The sequence below is a fragment of the Cololabis saira genome, unplaced genomic scaffold (assembly GCF_033807715.1).
Source record: "Cololabis saira isolate AMF1-May2022 unplaced genomic scaffold, fColSai1.1 scf036, whole genome shotgun sequence".
In the NCBI taxonomy this organism is placed as follows: Eukaryota; Metazoa; Chordata; class Actinopteri; order Beloniformes; family Belonidae; genus Cololabis; species Cololabis saira.
Genome location: NW_026906200.1, coordinates 262619 through 279608, shown reverse-complemented (window position 1 = coordinate 279608; position 16990 = coordinate 262619). Strand labels below are relative to the sequence as shown.

At 52.7% G+C, this 16990-nt stretch overlaps 7 non-coding genes across 7 annotated transcripts; all 7 read right to left on the bottom strand.

The window, feature by feature from the left end:
• Nucleotides 1–2080: 2080 nt before the first annotated feature.
• On the bottom strand, nt 2081–2154 carry trnai-aau (transfer RNA isoleucine (anticodon AAU)). Its single transcript has one exon. It is a non-coding gene; the product is annotated as a tRNA-Ile (tRNA).
• A 2354-nt stretch (nt 2155–4508) lies between these two features.
• trnai-aau (transfer RNA isoleucine (anticodon AAU)) lies at nt 4509–4582 on the bottom strand. Its single transcript has one exon. It is a non-coding gene; the product is annotated as a tRNA-Ile (tRNA).
• A 2331-nt stretch (nt 4583–6913) lies between these two features.
• trnai-aau (transfer RNA isoleucine (anticodon AAU)) lies at nt 6914–6987 on the bottom strand. Its single transcript has one exon. It is a non-coding gene; the product is annotated as a tRNA-Ile (tRNA).
• Nucleotides 6988–9364: 2377 nt separating this feature from the next.
• Nucleotides 9365–9438, bottom strand: trnai-aau (transfer RNA isoleucine (anticodon AAU)). Its single transcript has one exon. It is a non-coding gene; the product is annotated as a tRNA-Ile (tRNA).
• A 2327-nt stretch (nt 9439–11765) lies between these two features.
• trnai-aau (transfer RNA isoleucine (anticodon AAU)) lies at nt 11766–11839 on the bottom strand. The gene has a single exon. It is a non-coding gene; the product is annotated as a tRNA-Ile (tRNA).
• Nucleotides 11840–14170: 2331 nt separating this feature from the next.
• trnai-aau (transfer RNA isoleucine (anticodon AAU)) lies at nt 14171–14244 on the bottom strand. The gene has a single exon. It is a non-coding gene; the product is annotated as a tRNA-Ile (tRNA).
• A 2331-nt stretch (nt 14245–16575) lies between these two features.
• Nucleotides 16576–16649, bottom strand: trnai-aau (transfer RNA isoleucine (anticodon AAU)). Its single transcript has one exon. It is a non-coding gene; the product is annotated as a tRNA-Ile (tRNA).
• Nucleotides 16650–16990: the final 341 nt, after the last annotated feature.

Genomic DNA, 16990 nt, shown 5'->3' with positions numbered 1-16990 from the left:
GTCATTATTTGTACAACTCCTCATGACTATGTTAAGAAGTGTTTTGTTTAGTTTCCTGCAAAGTAAACATAGTGGGAAGTGTTTCTTTCCACATCTAATAGTGTACAAACTCAGAATTTCACACAGAGCCTATGAGAAGCATATGAGCGTTTACCATATTTAGTTACAACTACAAAACACTTAACTGACGTTTTATTCTTTATTACTGAACTAAATGTTTGTCCAGATGGAAGCAACAGTATTTGTTTCCTTGCACAAGCTGACCAAAGGTCCTAACAAAAGGTCCTGAAACCAGAACATGAGTGAAAAGCAATATACGCCTGAGCATCTGACAGAGTGCTGTCCATGGTACCAGGAGCGTCTGGGTGTTTAGGGTACCAGGGCCCTGGTCGTCCAAGTAAGCGGGCTGGCTCTTTCACTCCGGTGGCCGGTTGGGGGGGGGCTTAAGAGCGGGTCCCCGGGTTCGGACGGTGAGCCGGGTCTTTGGGTGGCTCCAGGTGAGCCGGGTTTTTTGGGCAGCGGGACGGTGAGCCGCGAGGCTGAGTGGCTTTCAGCGACGTGCTGCCTGTCAGTTTTTCTCCGGGTTGAAGGTCTTGTTTCGGGCCTGAGGCTAAGTGGCTCCGGACCGGCTGTGGTGTGTTTTTCTCTGGGCCGAGGGGAGGGGTAAGCAGATGTAAGCCCCGCGATTCTCGGCTGGATCTCCGCGGTCTCAGCGCCACGAGAATGCGGATGAAGCCCCCTGATTCTCGGCTCGGCTCGCCACGAGGCTCTGGTCGAGCTGGTCCGGGATTCCACGCACCTCCGGGGACTGGTGGTGGAAGCTGGGGGTCTGGTGGTTATGCTGCTGGGGACTGGTGGTGATTTTGCTGGGGTCTGGTGGTGGAAGCTCCTGGGGTCTGGTGGTGGAAGCTCCTGGGGTCTGGTGGTGGAAGCTCCTGGGGTCTGGTGGTGGAAGCTCTGGTGGTGGAAGCTCCTGGGGTCTGGTGGTGGAAGCTCCTGGGGTCTGGTGGTGGAAGCTCTGGTGGTGGAAGCTCCTGGGGTCTGGTGCTGGAAGCTCCTGGGGTCTGGTGCTGGAAGCTCTGGTGGTGGAAACTCCTGGGGTCTGGTGGTGATTTTGCTGGGGTATGGTGGTGAATGCTCCTGAGGTCTGGTGGTGGAAGCTCCAGGAGTCTGGTGGTGGAAGCTGGGGGTCGAGCTAGTGGGGTCTGGGGGTGGAAGCTGCTGGGGTCTGGTGGTGGAAGCTTCTGGGGTCTGGTGGTGGAAGCTGGGGGTCGAGCTAGTGGGGGATAACTGTCACAGACCTGGCTGAATCCATTTAGACTCTAGACCCCCTGTTTGGACCCTGACCAGACTTTGGGAACAGTGGGTGGTTCAGCAGAGTGGCGCAGCGGAAGCGTGCTGGGCCCATAACCCAGAGGTCGATGGATCGAAACCATCCTCTGCTAGATACAACTTCAGCTATATTATGAGTCTACTCGGGGACTGGTGGTGGAAGCTGGGGGTCTGGTGGTGGAAGCTCCTGTGTTCTGGTAGTGATTTTTCTGGGGTCTGGTGGTGAATGCTCCTGGGGTCTGGTGCTGGAAGCTCCAGGAGTCTGGTGATGGAAGCTCCTGGGTTCTGGTGGTGGAAGCTGGGGGTCGAGCTAGTGCGGTCTCGGGGTGGAAGCTGGGGGTCGAGCTAGTGGGGTCTGGGGGTGGAAGCTGGGGGTCGAGCTAGTGGGGTCTGGGGGTGGAAGCTGGGTGTCTGGTGGTGGAAGCTGCTGGGGTGCTCCTGGGGTCTGGTGGTAGAGACTTTTTTAAAGCTTGATGATTATACTTCATCACTGAGAGTTATGTGTATTCTCATTTTTTAAATGTTTTTTATGAAAAGTACTTTGATTTGTACATGAGATGTGTAATACAAATAAGCTTTCCTCACTTCATAAACTTAAATTCCTTATGTTTGAGTTATCTTTATTTCCTCTTAGCTTTAAGTCAGGTGATTATCAGACTTGACGAATTATTGTCGCACACCAAAGCTAACAATGGAACATACAATCTTTAGAGTCTGAAGTTTTTAAAGATATGCAGAGTAAGCAGTTTGGCCAGTATGGGGATTGAACCCATGACCTTGGCGTTATTAGCACCACGCTCTGACCTTCTGAGCTAACCGGCCTCAATGCTGGCGGCGTGTGTACTGTCACAGACCTTGCTGAGTCCATTTAGACTCTAGACTCCCTGTTTGGACCCTGACCAGACTTTGGGAACAGTGGGTGGTTCAGCAGAGTGGCGCAGCGGAAGCGTGCTGGGCCCATAACCCAGAGGTCGATGGATCGAAACCATCCTCTGCTAGATACAACTTCAGCTATATTATGAGTCTACTGTGAGATACTACCCTTGTCTCATTTAATAACAAACATAAAGTGATGTCATTATTTGTACAACTCCTCATGACTATGTTAAGAAGTGTTTTGTTTAGTTTCCTGCAAAGTAAACATAGTGGGAAGTGTTTCTTTCCACATCTAATAGTGTACAAACTCAGAATTTCACACAGAGCCTATGAGAAGCATATGAGCGTTTACCATATTTAGTTACAACTACAAAACACTTAACTGACGTTTTATTCTTTATTACTGAACTAAATGTTTGTCCAGATGGAAGCAACAGTATTTGTTTCCTTGCACAAGCTGACCAAAGGTCCTAACAAAAGGTCCTGAAACCAGAACATGAGTGAAAAGCAATATACGCCTGAGCATCTGACATAGTGCTGTCCATGGTACCAGGAGCGTCTGGGTGTTTAGGGTACCAGGGCCCTGGTCGTCCAAGTAAGCGGGCTGGCTCTTTCACTCCGGTGGCCGGTTGGGGGGGGACTTAAGAGCGGGTCCCCGGGTTCGGACGGTGAGCCGGGTCTTTGGGTGGCTCCAGGTGAGCCGGGTTTTTTGGGCAGCGGGTCGGTGAGCCGCGAGGCTGAGTGGCTTTCAGCGACGTGCTGCCTGTCAGTTTTTCTCCGGGTTGAAGGTCTTGTTTCGGGCCTGAGGCTAAGTGGCTCCGGACCGGCTGTGGTGTGTTTTTCTCTGGGCCGAGGGGAGGGGTAAGCGGATGTAAGCCCCGCGATTCTCGGCTGGATCTCCGCGGTCTCAGCGCCACGAGAATGCGGATGAAGCTCCCCGATTCTCGGCTCGGCTCGCCACGAGGCTCTGGTCGAGCTGGTCCGGGATTCCACGCACCTCCGGGGACTGGTGGTGGAAGCTGGGGGTCTGGTGGTTATGCTGCTGGGGAATGGTGGTGATTTTGCTGGGGTCTGGTGGTGGAAGCTCCTGGGGTCTGGTGGTGGAAGCTCCTGGGGTCTGGTGGTGGAAGCTCCTGGGGTCTGGTGGTGGAAGCTCCTGGGGTCTGGTGGTGGAAGCTCTGGTGGTGGAAGCTCCTGGGGTCTGGTGGTGGAAGCTCCTGGGGTCTGGTGCTGGAAGCTCTGGTGGTGGAAGCTCCTGGGGTCTGGTGCTGGAAGCTCCTGGGGTCTGGTGCTGGAAGCTCTGGTGGTGGAAACTCCTGGGGTCTGGTGGTGATTTTGCTGGGGTATGGTGGTGAATGCTCCTGAGGTCTGGTGGTGGAAGCTCCAGGAGTCTGGTGGTGGAAGCTGGGGTCGAGCTAGTGGGGTCTGGGGGTGGAAGCTGCTGGGGTCTGGTGGTGGAAGCTTCTGGGGTCTGGTGGTGGAAGCTGGGGGTCGAGCTAGTGGGGGATAACTGTCACAGACCTGGCTGAATCCATTTAGACTCTAGACCCCCTGTTTGGACCCTGACCAGACTTTGGGAACAGTGGGTGGTTCAGCAGAGTGGCGCAGCGGAAGCGTGCTGGGCCCATAACCCAGAGGTCGATGGATCGAAACCATCATCTGCTAGATACAACTTCAGCTATATTATGAGTCTACTCGGGGACTGGTGGTGGAAGCTGGGGGTCTGGTGGTGGAAGCTCCTGTGTTCTGGTAGTGATTTTTCTGGGGTCTGGTGGTGAATGCTCCTGGGGTCTGGTGCTGGAAGCTCCAGGAGTCTGGTGATGGAAGCTCCTGGGTTCTGGTGGTGGAAGCTGGGGGTCGAGCTAGTGCGGTCTCGGGGTGGAAGCTGGGGGTCGAGCTAGTGGGGTCTGGGGGTGGAAGCTGGGGGTCGAGCTAGTGGGGTCTGGGGGTGGAAGCTGGGTGTCTGGTGGTGGAAGCTGCTGGGGTGCTCCTGGGGTCTGGTGGTAGAGACTTTTTTAAAGCTTGATGATTATACTTCATCACTGAGAGTTATGTGTATTCTCATTTTTTAAATGTTCTTTATGAAAAGTACTTTGATTTGTACATGAGATGTGTAATACAAATAAGCTTTCCTCACTTCATAAACTTAAATTCCTTATGTTTGAGTTATCTTTATTTCCTCTTAGCTTTAAGTCAGGTGATTATCAGACTTGACGAATTATTGTCGCACACCAAAGCTAACAATGGAACATACAATCTTTAGAGTCTGAAGTTTTTAAAGATATGCAGAGTAAGCAGTTTGGCCAGTATGGGGATTGAACCCATGACCTTGGCGTTATTAGCACCACGCTCTGACCTTCTGAGCTAACCGGCCTCAATGCTGGCGGCGTGTGTACTGTCACAGACCTTGCTGAGTCCATTTAGACTCTAGACCCCCTGTTTGGACCCTGACCAGACTTTGGGAACAGTGGGTGGTTCAGCAGAGTGGCGCAGCGGAAGCGTGCTGGGCCCATAACCCAGAGGTCGATGGATCGAAACCATCCTCTGCTAGATACAACTTCAGCTATATTATGAGTCTACTGTGAGATACTACCCTTGTCTCATTTAATAACAAACATAAAGTGATGTCATTATTTGTACAACTCCTCATGACTATGTTAAGAAGTGTTTTGTTTAGTTTCCTGCAAAGTAAACATAGTGGGAAGTGTTTCTTTCCACATCTAATAGTGTACAAACTCAGAATTTCACACAGAGCCTATGAGAAGCATATGAGCGTTTACCATATTTAGTTACAACTACAAAACACTTAACTGACGTTTTATTCTTTATTACTGAACTAAATGTTTGTCCAGATGGAAGCAACAGTATTTGTTTCCTTGCACAAGCTGACCAAAGGTCCTAACAAAAGGTCCTGAAACCAGAACATGAGTGAAAAGCAATATACGCCTGAGCATCTGACATAGTGCTGTCCATGGTACCAGGAGCGTCTGGGTGTTTAGGGTACCAGGGCCCTGGTCGTCCAAGTAAGCGGGCTGGCTCTTTCACTCCGGTGGCCGGTTGGGGGGGGGCTTAAGAGCGGGTCCCCGGGTTCGGACGGTGAGCCGGGTCTTTGGGTGGCTCCAGGTGAGCCGGGTTTTTTGGGCAGCGGGACGGTGAGCCGCGAGGCTGAGTGGCTTTCAGCGACGTGCTGCCTGTCAGTTTTTCTCCGGGTTGAAGGTCTTGTTTCGGGCCTGAGGCTAAGTGGCTCCGGACCGGCTGTGGTGTGTTTTTCTCTGGGCCGAGGGGAGGGGTAAGCGGATGTAAGCCCCGCGATTCTCGGCTGGATCTCCGCGGTCTCAGCGCCACGAGAATGCGGATGAAGCTCCCCGATTCTCGGCTCGGCTCGCCACGAGGCTCTGGTCGAGCTGGTCCGGGATTCCACGCACCTCCGGGGACTGGTGGTGGAAGCTGGGGGTCTGGTGGTTATGCTGCTGGGGACTGGTGGTGATTTTGCTGGGGTCTGGTGGTGGAAGCTCCTGGGGTCTGGTGGTGGAAGCTCCTGGGGTCTGGTGGTGGAAGCTCCTGGGGTCTGGTGGTGGAAGCTCTGGTGGTGGAAGCTCCTGGGGTCTGGTGGTGGAAGCTCCTGGGGTCTGGTGCTGGAAGCTCTGGTGGTGGAAGCTCCTGGGGTCTGGTGCTGGAAGCTCCTGGGGTCTGGTGCTGGAAGCTCTGGTGGTGGAAACTCCTGGGGTCTGGTGGTGATTTTGCTGGGGTATGGTGGTGAATGCTCCTGAGGACTGGTGGTGGAAGCTCCAGGAGTCTGGTGGTGGAAGCTGGGGTCGAGCTAGTGGGGTCTGGGGGTGGAAGCTGCTGGGGTCTGGTGGTGGAAGCTTCTGGGGTCTGGTGGTGGAAGCTGGGGGTCGAGCTAGTGGGGGATAACTGTCACAGACCTGGCTGAATCCATTTAGACTCTAGACCCCCTGTTTGGACCCTGACCAGACTTTGGGAACAGTGGGTGGTTCAGCAGAGTGGCGCAGCGGAAGCGTGCTGGGCCCATAACCCAGAGGTCGATGGATCGAAACCATCATCTGCTAGATACAACTTCAGCTATATTATGAGTCTACTCGGGGACTGGTGGTGGAAGCTGGGGGTCTGGTGGTGGAAGCTCCTGTGTTCTGGTAGTGATTTTTCTGGGGTCTGGTGGTGAATGCTCCTGGGGTCTGGTGCTGGAAGCTCCAGGAGTCTGGTGATGGAAGCTCCTGGGTTCTGGTGGTGGAAGCTGGGGGTCGAGCTAGTGCGGTCTCGGGGTGGAAGCTGGGGGTCGAGCTAGTGGGGTCTGGGGGTGGAAGCTGGGGGTCGAGCTAGTGGGGTCTGGGGGTGGAAGCTGGGTGTCTGGTGGTGGAAGCTGCTGGGGTGCTCCTGGGGTCTGGTGGTAGAGACTTTTTTAAAGCTTGATGATTATACTTCATCACTGAGAGTTATGTGTATTCTCATTTTTTAAATGTTTTTTATGAAAAGTACTTTGATTTGTACATGAGATGTGTAATACAAATAAGCTTTCCTCACTTCATAAACTTAAATTCCTTATGTTTGAGTTATCTTTATTTCCTCTTAGCTTTAAGTCAGGTGATTATCAGACTTGACGAATTATTGTCGCACACCAAAGCTAACAATGGAACATACAATCTTTAGAGTCTGAAGTTTTTAAAGATATGCAGAGTAAGCAGTTTGGCCAGTATGGGGATTGAACCCATGACCTTGGCGTTATTAGCACCACGTTCTGACCTTCTGAGCTAACCGGCCTCAATGCTGGCGGCGTGTGTACTGTCACAGACCTTGCTGAGTCCATTTAGACTCTAGACCCCCTGTTTGGACCCTGACCAGACTTTGGGAACAGTGGGTGGTTCAGCAGAGTGGCGCAGCGGAAGCGTGCTGGGCCCATAACCCAGAGGTCGATGGATCGAAACCATCCTCTGCTAGATACAACTTCAGCTATATTATGAGTCTACTGTGAGATACTACCCTTGTCTCATTTAATAACAAACATAAAGTGATGTCATTATTTGTACAACTCCTCATGACTATGTTAAGAAGTGTTTTGTTTAGTTTCCTGCAAAGTAAACATAGTGGGAAGTGTTTCTTTCCACATCTAATAGTGTACAAACTCAGAATTTCACACAGAGCCTATGAGAAGCATATGAGCGTTTACCATATTTAGTTACAACTACAAAACACTTAACTGACGTTTTATTCTTTATTACTGAACTAAATGTTTGTCCAGATGGAAGCAACAGTATTTGTTTCCTTGCACAAGCTGACCAAAGGTCCTAACAAAAGGTCCTGAAACCAGAACATGAGTGAAAAGCAATATACGCCTGAGCATCTGACATAGTGCTGTCCATGGTACCAGGAGCGTCTGGGTGTTTAGGGTACCAGGGCCCTGGTCGTCCAAGTAAGCGGGCTGGCTCTTTCACTCCGGTGGCCGGTTGGGGGGGGGCTTAAGAGCGGGTCCCCGGGTTCGGACGGTGAGCCGGGTCTTTGGGTGGCTCCAGGTGAGCCGGGTTTTTTGGGCAGCGGGACGGTGAGCCGCGAGGCTGAGTGGCTTTCAGCGACGTGCTGCCTGTCAGTTTTTCTCCGGGTTGAAGGTCTTGTTTCGGGCCTGAGGCTAAGTGGCTCCGGACCGGCTGTGGTGTGTTTTTCTCTGGGCCCAGGGGAGGGGTAAGCGGATGTAAGCCCCGCGATTCTCGGCTGGATCTCCGCGGTCTCAGCGCCACGAGAATGCGGATGAAGCTCCCCGATTCTCGGCTCGGCTCGCCACGAGGCTCTGGTCGAGCTGGTCCGGGATTCCACGCACCTCCGGGGACTGGTGGTGGAAGCTGGGGGTCTGGTGGTTATGCTGCTGGGGACTGGTGGTGATTTTGCTGGGGTCTGGTGGTGGAAGCTCCTGGGGTCTGGTGGTGGAAGCTCCTGGGGTCTGGTGGTGGAAGCTCCTGGGGTCTGGTGGTGGAAGCTCCTGGGGTCTGGTGGTGGAAGCTCCTGGGGTCTGGTGGTGGAAGCTCTGGTGGTGGAAGCTCCTGGGGTCTGGTGGTGGAAGCTCCTGGGGTCTGGTGCTGGAAGCTCTGGTGGTGGAAGCTCCTGGGGTCTGGTGCTGGAAGCTCCTGGGGTCTGGTGCTGGAAGCTCTGGTGGTGGAAACTCCTGGGGTCTGGTGGTGATTTTGCTGGGGTATGGTGGTGAATGCTCCTGAGGTCTGGTGGTGGAAGCTCCAGGAGTCTGGTGGTGGAAGCTGGGGTCGAGCTAGTGGGGTCTGGGGGTGGAAGCTGCTGGGGTCTGGTGGTGGAAGCTTCTGGGGTCTGGTGGTGGAAGCTGGGGGTCGAGCTAGTGGGGGATAACTGTCACAGACCTGGCTGAATCCATTTAGACTCTAGACCCCCTGTTTGGACCCTGACCAGACTTTGGGAACAGTGGGTGGTTCAGCAGAGTGGCGCAGCGGAAGCGTGCTGGGCCCATAACCCAGAGGTCGATGGATCGAAACCATCATCTGCTAGATACAACTTCAGCTATATTATGAGTCTACTCGGGGACTGGTGGTGGAAGCTGGGGGTCTGGTGGTGGAAGCTCCTGTGTTCTGGTAGTGATTTTTCTGGGGTCTGGTGGTGAATGCTCCTGGGGTCTGGTGCTGGAAGCTCCAGGAGTCTGGTGATGGAAGCTCCTGGGTTCTGGTGGTGGAAGCTGGGGGTCGAGCTAGTGCGGTCTCGGGGTGGAAGCTGGGGGTCGAGCTAGTGGGGTCTGGGGGTGGAAGCTGGGGGTCGAGCTAGTGGGGTCTGGGGGTGGAAGCTGGGTGTCTGGTGGTGGAAGCTGCTGGGGTGCTCCTGGGGTCTGGTGGTAGAGACTTTTTTAAAGCTTGATGATTATACTTCATCACTGAGAGTTATGTGTATTCTCATTTTTTAAATGTTTTTTATGAAAAGTACTTTGATTTGTACATGAGATGTGTAATACAAATAAGCTTTCCTCACTTCATAAACTTAAATTCCTTATGTTTGAGTTATGTTTATTTCCTCTTAGCTTTAAGTCAGGTGATTATCAGACTTGACGAATTATTGTCGCACACCAAAGCTAACAATGGAACATACAATCTTTAGAGTCTGAAGTTTTTAAAGATATGCAGAGTAAGCAGTTTGGCCAGTATGGGGATTGAACCCATGACCTTGGCGTTATTAGCACCACGCTCTGACCTTCTGAGCTAACCGGCCTCAATGCTGGCGGCGTGTGTACTGTCACAGACCTTGCTGAGTCCATTTAGACTCTAGACCCCCTGTTTGGACCCTGACCAGACTTTGGGAACAGTGGGTGGTTCAGCAGAGTGGCGCAGCGGAAGCGTGCTGGGCCCATAACCCAGAGGTCGATGGATCGAAACCATCCTCTGCTAGATACAACTTCAGCTATATTATGAGTCTACTGTGAGATACTACCCTTGTCTCATTTAATAACAAACATAAAGTGATGTCATTATTTGTACAACTCCTCATGACTATGTTAAGAAGTGTTTTGTTTAGTTTCCTGCAAAGTAAACATAGTGGGAAGTGTTTCTTTCCACATCTAATAGTGTACAAACTCAGAATTTCACACAGAGCCTATGAGAAGCATATGAGCGTTTACCATATTTAGTTACAACTACAAAACACTTAACTGACGTTTTATTCTTTATTACTGAACTAAATGTTTGTCCAGATGGAAGCAACAGTATTTGTTTCCTTGCACAAGCTGACCAAAGGTCCTAACAAAAGGTCCTGAAACCAGAACATGAGTGAAAAGCAATATACGCCTGAGCATCTGACATAGTGCTGTCCATGGTACCAGGAGCGTCTGGGTGTTTAGGGTACCAGGGCCCTGGTCGTCCAAGTAAGCGGGCTGGCTCTTTCACTCCGGTGGCCAGTTGGGGGGGGGCTTAAGAGCGGGTCCCCGGGTTCGGACGGTGAGCCGGGTCTTTGGGTGGCTCCAGGTGAGCCGGGTTTTTTGGGCAGCGGGACGGTGAGCCGCGAGGCTGAGTGGCTTTCAGCGACGTGCTGCCTGTCAGTTTTTCTCCGGGTTGAAGGTCTTGTTTCGGGCCTGAGGCTAAGTGGCTCCGGACCGGCTGTGGTGTGTTTTTCTCTGGGCCGAGGGGAGGGGTAAGCGGATGTAAGCCCCGCGATTCTCGGCTGGATCTCCGCGGTCTCAGCGCCACGAGAATGCGGATGAAGCTCCCCGATTCTCGGCTCGGCTCGCCACGAGGCTCTGGTCGAGCTGGTCCGGGATTCCACGCACCTCCGGGGACTGGTGGTGGAAGCTGGGGGTCTGGTGGTTATGCTGCTGGGGACTGGTGGTGATTTTGCTGGGGTCTGGTGGTGGAAGCTCCTGGGGTCTGGTGGTGGAAGCTCCTGGGGTCTGGTGGTGGAAGCTCCTGGGGTCTGGTGGTGGAAGCTCTGGTGGTGGAAGCTCCTGGGGTCTGGTGGTGGAAGCTCCTGGGGTCTGGTGCTGGAAGCTCTGGTGGTGGAAGCTCCTGGGGTCTGGTGCTGGAAGCTCCTGGGGTCTGGTGCTGGAAGCTCTGGTGGTGGAAACTCCTGGGGTCTGGTGGTGATTTTGCTGGGGTATGGTGGTGAATGCTCCTGAGGTCTGGTGGTGGAAGCTCCAGGAGTCTGGTGGTGGAAGCTGGGGGTCGAGCTAGTGGGGTCTGGGGGTGGAAGCTGCTGGGGTCTGGTGGTGGAAGCTTCTGGGGTCTGGTGGTGGAAGCTGGGGGTCGAGCTAGTGGGGGATAACTGTCACAGACCTGGCTGAATCCATTTAGACTCTAGACCCCCTGTTTGGACCCTGACCAGACTTTGGGAACAGTGGGTGGTTCAGCAGAGTGGCGCAGCGGAAGCGTGCTGGGCCCATAACCCAGAGGTCGATGGATCGAAACCATCCTCTGCTAGATACAACTTCAGCTATATTATGAGTCTACTCGGGGACTGGTGGTGGAAGCTGGGGGTCTGGTGGTGGAAGCTCCTGTGTTCTGGTAGTGATTTTTCTGGGGTCTGGTGGTGAATGCTCCTGGTCTGGGTCTGGCTCCTGGGTCTGGTGCTGGAAGCTCCAGGAGTCTGGTGATGGAAGCTCCTGGGTTCTGGTGGTGGAAGCTGGGGGTCGAGCTAGTGGGGTCTCGGGGTGGAAGCTGGGGGTGGAAGCTGGGGGTCGAGCTAGTGGGGTCTGGGGGTGGAAGCTGGGTGTCTGGTGGTGGAAGCTGCTGGGGTGCTCCTGGGGTCTGGTGGTAGAGACTTTTTTAAAGCTTGATGATTATACTTCATCACTGAGAGTTATGTGTATTCTCATTTTTTAAATGTTTTTTATGAAAAGTACTTTGATTTGTACATGAGATGTGTAATACAAATAAGCTTTCCTCACTTCATAAACTTAAATTCCTTATGTTTGAGTTATCTTTATTTCCTCTTAGCTTTAAGTCAGGTGATTATCAGACTTGACGAATTATTGTCGCACACCAAAGCTAACAATGGAACATACAATCTTTAGAGTCTGAAGTTTTTAAAGATATGCAGAGTAAGCAGTTTGGCCAGTATGGGGATTGAACCCATGACCTTGGCGTTATTAGCACCACGCTCTGACCTTCTGAGCTAACCGGCCTCAATGCTGGCGGCGTGTGTACTGTCACAGACCTTGCTGAGTCCATTTAGACTCTAGACCCCCTGTTTGGACCCTGACCAGACTTTGGGAACAGTGGGTGGTTCAGCAGAGTGGCGCAGCGGAAGCGTGCTGGGCCCATAACCCAGAGGTCGATGGATCGAAACCATCCTCTGCTAGATACAACTTCAGCTATATTATGAGTCTACTGTGAGATACTACCCTTGTCTCATTTAATAACAAACATAAAGTGATGTCATTATTTGTACAACTCCTCATGACTATGTTAAGAAGTGTTTTGTTTAGTTTCCTGCAAAGTAAACATAGTGGGAAGTGTTTCTTTCCACATCTAATAGTGTACAAACTCAGAATTTCACACAGAGCCTATGAGAAGCATATGAGCGTTTACCATATTTAGTTACAACTACAAAACACTTAACTGACGTTTTATTCTTTATTACTGAACTAAATGTTTGTCCAGATGGAAGCAACAGTATTTGTTTCCTTGCACAAGCTGACCAAAGGTCCTAACAAAAGGTCCTGAAACCAGAACATGAGTGAAAAGCAATATACGCCTGAGCATCTGACATAGTGCTGTCCATGGTACCAGGAGCGTCTGGGTGTTTAGGGTACCAGGGCCCTGGTCGTCCAAGTAAGCGGGCTGGCTCTTTCACTCCGGTGGCCGGTTGGGGGGGGGCTTAAGAGCGGGTCCCCGGGTTCGGACGGTGAGCCGGGTCTTTGGGTGGCTCCAGGTGAGCCGGGTTTTTTGGGCAGCGGGACGGTGAGCCGCGAGGCTGAGTGGCTTTCAGCGACGTGCTGCCTGTCAGTTTTTCTCCGGGTTGAAGGTCTTGTTTCGGGCCTGAGGCTAAGTGGCTCCGGACCGGCTGTGGTGTGTTTTTCTCTGGGCCGAGGGGAGGGGTAAGCAGATGTAAGCCCCGCGATTCTCGGCTGGATCTCCGCGGTCTCAGCGCCACGAGAATGCGGATGAAGCCCCCTGATTCTCGGCTCGGCTCGCCACGAGGCTCTGGTCGAGCTGGTCCGGGATTCCACGCACCTCCGGGGACTGGTGGTGGAAGCTGGGGGTCTGGTGGTTATGCTGCTGGGGACTGGTGGTGATTTTGCTGGGGTCTGGTGGTGGAAGCTCCTGGGGTCTGGTGGTGGAAGCTCCTGGGGTCTGGTGGTGGAAGCTCCTGGGGTCTGGTGGTGGAAGCTCTGGTGGTGGAAGCTCCTGGGGTCTGGTGGTGGAAGCTCCTGGGGTCTGGTGGTGGAAGCTCTGGTGGTGGAAGCTCCTGGGGTCTGGTGCTGGAAGCTCCTGGGGTCTGGTGCTGGAAGCTCTGGTGGTGGAAACTCCTGGGGTCTGGTGGTGATTTTGCTGGGGTATGGTGGTGAATGCTCCTGAGGTCTGGTGGTGGAAGCTCCAGGAGTCTGGTGGTGGAAGCTGGGGTCGAGCTAGTGGGGTCTGGGGGTGGAAGCTGCTGGGGTCTGGTGGTGGAAGCTTCTGGGGTCTGGTGGTGGAAGCTGGGGGTCGAGCTAGTGGGGGATAACTGTCACAGACCTGGCTGAATCCATTTAGACTCTAGACCCCCTGTTTGGACCCTGACCAGACTTTGGGAACAGTGGGTGGTTCAGCAGAGTGGCGCAGCGGAAGCGTGCTGGGCCCATAACCCAGAGGTCGATGGATCGAAACCATCATCTGCTAGATACAACTTCAGCTATATTATGAGTCTACTCGGGGACTGGTGGTGGAAGCTGGGGGTCTGGTGGTGGAAGCTCCTGTGTTCTGGTAGTGATTTTTCTGGGGTCTGGTGGTGAATGCTCCTGGGGTCTGGTGCTGGAAGCTCCAGGAGTCTGGTGATGGAAGCTCCTGGGTTCTGGTGGTGGAAGCTGGGGGTCGAGCTAGTGCGGTCTCGGGGTGGAAGCTGGGGGTCGAGCTAGTGGGGTCTGGGGGTGGAAGCTGGGGGTCGAGCTAGTGGGGTCTGGGGGTGGAAGCTGGGTGTCTGGTGGTGGAAGCTGCTGGGGTGCTCCTGGGGTCTGGTGGTAGAGACTTTTTTAAAGCTTGATGATTATACTTCATCACTGAGAGTTATGTGTATTCTCATTTTTTAAATGTTTTTTATGAAAAGTACTTTGATTTGTACATGAGATGTGTAATACAAATAAGCTTTCCTCACTTCATAAACTTAAATTCCTTATGTTTGAGTTATCTTTATTTCCTCTTAGCTTTAAGTCAGGTGATTATCAGACTTGACGAATTATTGTCGCACACCAAAGCTAACAATGGAACATACAATCTTTAGAGTCTGAAGTTTTTAAAGATATGCAGAGTAAGCAGTTTGGCCAGTATGGGGATTGAACCCATGACCTTGGCGTTATTAGCACCACGCTCTGACCTTCTGAGCTAACCGGCCTCAATGCTGGCGGCGTGTGTACTGTCACAGACCTTGCTGAGTCCATTTAGACTCTAGACCCCCTGTTTGGACCCTGACCAGACTTTGGGAACAGTGGGTGGTTCAGCAGAGTGGCGCAGCGGAAGCGTGCTGGGCCCATAACCCAGAGGTCGATGGATCGAAACCATCCTCTGCTAGATACAACTTCAGCTATATTATGAGTCTACTGTGAGATACTACCCTTGTCTCATTTAATAACAAACATAAAGTGATGTCATTATTTGTACAACTCCTCATGACTATGTTAAGAAGTGTTTTGTTTAGTTTCCTGCAAAGTAAACATAGTGGGAAGTGTTTCTTTCCACATCTAATAGTGTACAAACTCAGAATTTCACACAGAGCCTATGAGAAGCATATGAGCGTTTACCATATTTAGTTACAACTACAAAACACTTAACTGACGTTTTATTCTTTATTACTGAACTAAATGTTTGTCCAGATGGAAGCAACAGTATTTGTTTCCTTGCACAAGCTGACCAAAGGTCCTAACAAAAGGTCCTGAAACCAGAACATGAGTGAAAAGCAATATACGCCTGAGCATCTGACATAGTGCTGTCCATGGTACCAGGAGCGTCTGGGTGTTTAGGGTACCAGGGCCCTGGTCGTCCAAGTAAGCGGGCTGGCTCTTTCACTCCGGTGGCCGGTTGGGGGGGGGCTTAAGAGCGGGTCCCCGGGTTCGGACGGTGAGCCGGGTCTTTGGGTGGCTCCAGGTGAGCCGGGTTTTTTGGGCAGCGGGACGGTGAGCCGCGAGGCTGAGTGGCTTTCAGCGACGTGCTGCCTGTCAGTTTTTCTCCGGGTTGAAGGTCTTGTTTCGGGCCTGAGGCTAAGTGGCTCCGGACCGGCTGTGGTGTGTTTTTCTCTGGGCCGAGGGGAGGGGTAAGCGGATGTAAGCCCCGCGATTCTCGGCTGGATCTCCGCGGTCTCAGCGCCACGAGAATGCGGATGAAGCTCCCCGATTCTCGGCTCGGCTCGCCACGAGGCTCTGGTCGAGCTGGTCCGGGATTCCACGCACCTCCGGGGACTGGTGGTGGAAGCTGGGGGTCTGGTGGTTATGCTGCTGGGGACTGGTGGTGATTTTGCTGGGGTCTGGTGGTGGAAGCTCCTGGGGTCTGGTGGTGGAAGCTCCTGGGGTCTGGTGGTGGAAGCTCCTGGGGTCTGGTGGTGGAAGCTCTGGTGGTGGAAGCTCCTGGGGTCTGGTGGTGGAAGCTCCTGGGGTCTGGTGCTGGAAGCTCTGGTGGTGGAAGCTCCTGGGGTCTGGTGCTGGAAGCTCCTGGGGTCTGGTGCTGGAAGCTCTGGTGGTGGAAACTCCTGGGGTCTGGTGGTGATTTTGCTGGGGTATGGTGGTGAATGCTCCTGAGGTCTGGTGGTGGAAGCTCCAGGAGTCTGGTGGTGGAAGCTGGGGTCGAGCTAGTGGGGTCTGGGGGTGGAAGCTGCTGGGGTCTGGTGGTGGAAGCTTCTGGGGTCTGGTGGTGGAAGCTGGGGGTCGAGCTAGTGGGGGATAACTGTCACAGACCTGGCTGAATCCATTTAGACTCTAGACCCCCTGTTTGGACCCTGACCAGACTTTGGGAACAGTGGGTGGTTCAGCAGAGTGGCGCAGCGGAAGCGTGCTGGGCCCATAACCCAGAGGTCGATGGATCGAAACCATCATCTGCTAGATACAACTTCAGCTATATTATGAGTCTACTCGGGGACTGGTGGTGGAAGCTGGGGGTCTGGTGGTGGAAGCTCCTGTGTTCTGGTAGTGATTTTTCTGGGGTCTGGTGGTGAATGCTCCTGGGGTCTGGTGCTGGAAGCTCCAGGAGTCTGGTGATGGAAGCTCCTGGGTTCTGGTGGTGGAAGCTGGGGGTCGAGCTAGTGCGGTCTCGGGGTGGAAGCTGGGGGTCGAGCTAGTGGGGTCTGGGGGTGGAAGCTGGGGGTCGAGCTAGTGGGGTCTGGGGGTGGAAGCTGGGTGTCTGGTGGTGGAAGCTGCTGGGGTGCTCCTGGGGTCTGGTGGTAGAGACTTTTTTAAAGCTTGATGATTATACTTCATCACTGAGAGTTATGTGTATTCTCATTTTTTAAATGTTTTTTATGAAAAGTACTTTGATTTGTACATGAGATGTGTAATACAAATAAGCTTTCCTCACTTCATAAACTTAAATTCCTTATGTTTGAGTTATCTTTATTTCCTCTTAGCTTTAAGTCAGGTGATTATCAGACTTGACGAATTATTGTCGCACACCAAAGCTAACAATGGAACATACAATCTTTAGAGTCTGAAGTTTTTAAAGATATGCAGAGTAAGCAGTTTGGCCAGTATGGGGATTGAACCCATGACCTTGGCGTTATTAGCACCACGCTCTGACCTTCTGAGCTAACCGGCCTCAATGCTGGCGGCGTGTGTACTGTCACAGACCTTGCTGAGTCCATTTAGACTCTAGACCCCCTGTTTGGACCCTGACCAGACTTTGGGAACAGTGGGTGGTTCAGCAGAGTGGCGCAGCGGAAGCGTGCTGGGCCCATAACCCAGAGGTCGATGGATCGAAACCATCCTCTGCTAGATACAACTTCAGCTATATTATGAGTCTACTGTGAGATACTACCCTTGTCTCATTTAATAACAAACATAAAGTGATGTCATTATTTGTACAACTCCTCATGACTATGTTAAGAAGTGTTTTGTTTAGTTTCCTGCAAAGTAAACATAGTGGGAAGTGTTTCTTTC